Source organism: Rhinichthys klamathensis, unplaced genomic scaffold, assembly GCF_029890125.1.
Source record: "Rhinichthys klamathensis goyatoka isolate OS25496 unplaced genomic scaffold, OSU_Roscu_1.1 h1tg000221l_1, whole genome shotgun sequence".
In the NCBI taxonomy this organism is placed as follows: Eukaryota; Metazoa; Chordata; class Actinopteri; order Cypriniformes; family Leuciscidae; genus Rhinichthys; species Rhinichthys klamathensis.
Window position 1 is genome coordinate 1785677 of NW_026606745.1, and position 1987 is coordinate 1787663.

At 49.3% G+C, this 1987-nt stretch overlaps 1 pseudogene; it reads right to left on the bottom strand.

Moving 5' to 3' along the window:
• Positions 1 to 1473: 1473 nt before the first annotated feature.
• Positions 1474 to 1590, bottom strand: LOC130097604 (5S ribosomal RNA; annotated as a pseudogene).
• Between the last annotated feature and the right edge of the window lie 397 nt (positions 1591 to 1987).

Below are 1987 nucleotides of genomic sequence, written 5' to 3' on the forward strand. Positions count from 1 at the left end.
TTCGCCGTGCGTTTCATAATAATTCTCTTACCGTTAATCCTCTTTAGCGTTTACAGACAGAACAGTCCCTGAAGACGAAAAGATATTGTCATGTTTGCAAGGCGCCCTAATATATATCCAGGTCGCACGTTAATCATTCACGCTAATGACAGAGCTTTATAATGTCTGCTGAGGAAGTGAGGACGACGCTGCGGCGGATTAACCCATGCAAGGCCGCAGGCCCAGATAACATCCCTGGCCGGGTTCTGAAAGAATGTGCTCAGGAGCTTTCGGGGTGCTAACAGACATTTTTAATCTATCACTCTCCCTAGCTACTGTGGCTGTTTGTCTTAAGACGTCCAGTATTGTACCAGTGCCCAAAAAATCAGTAGTGGAAAGCATGAATGACTATCGTCCTGTGGCCCTCACTCCACTGATCATGAAATGCTTCGAGTGACTGGTTCTGGCTCACATAAAAGGCACTGTTAACATCAAGGTGGACCCCCATCAGTATGCCTATAGAAGGAACCGGTCTGTGTCTGACGCAGTGTCAACTGTCGTCCACTCTGCTCTCACCCACCTAGAGAGCAGGGATTCCTATGTCAGGCTGCTTTTCCTAGACTTTTCATCTGGCTTTAACACTATCATTCCGCAGACATTAATTAACAAACTGCTGCTGCTGCTGGGACTAAGACCATCTCTTTGCAATTGGGTCCTGGACTTCTTGACAAACAGGCCACAGTCAGTTAAGATCCACGGCACCTTATCTTCCACCCTTATACTCAACACTGGCTCCCCACAAGGATGTGTCTTGAGCCCTTTGCTGGATACGCTCCTCACATATGATTGCTCTGTAACACGTCTGAGCAATCACATAGTGAAGTTTGCAGATGACGCGGCTGTGATTGGACTGATATCTCACAATGACAAGTCAGCGTATAGGCAGGAGGTGGAGGAACTCGTGGTCTGGTGCAGAGAAAGCAATCTCTGCATCAATGTGGGGAAGACTAAGGAGATGAATGGATGAATGAATGAGGCATTTATATAGCGCTTTCATATGTACTACTGTACACCCAAAGCGCTTTACAATCATATCAGGGGGTCTCTCCTCAACCAGCACCAGTGTGCAGCATCCACTTGGATGATACGACGGCAGCCACAGTGCAACGGCACCAGTGCGCTCACCACACACCAGCTATAGTTGGAGAGGAGAGAGAGTGATAGAGCTAATTCAGTGGATGGGGATTATTAGGAGGCCATGATTGGCAGGGGCCAATGGGTGGAATGTGGCCAGGACACCATGGTTACACCCCTACTCTTTTACGAGAAGTGCCATGGGATTTTTAATGACCACACAGAGTCAGGGCCTTGGTTTAACGTCTCATCCGAAGGACGGTGCTCTTTGACAGTATAGTGTCCCCGTCACTATACTGGGGCGTTAGGACCCACACAGACCACAGGGTGAGCACCCCCTGCTGGCCTCACTAACACCTCTTCCAGCAGCAACCTGGTTTTCTCAGGAGGTCTCCCATCCAGGTACTAACCAGGCTCAGCCCTGCTTAGCTTCAGTGGGCAACCAGTCTTGGGCTACAGGGTGATATGGCTGCTGGCGAGATGGTTGTGGACTTTAGGAGGAGAGGTCATACCCTACCTCGTCCCCTCTTCATTGATGGAGCAACTGTGGAGATGGTGACCAATTTTAAATATCTGGGCCTGTACATCTCCAACGACCTCACATGGGCCACCAACACAGCCAGTATTATTAAGAAGGCCCACCGACGCTTGTACTTTTTGAGGAGGTTGAAGCAGGCCGGCCTCAACCCTGCTATCCTGACCTGTTTTTACTGGTGTGTGGTGGAGAGCACACTGACATTCTCCATCAATGTCTGGTATGGAAACTGCTCTGCAGCTGACAGGAAGGCGCTGCAGCGAGTAGTTAAGTCTGCTAGGAAAATAACAACAAATGACAGCCTTCCTTCCCTTGACAACATCTATGTCAGCAGGTGCA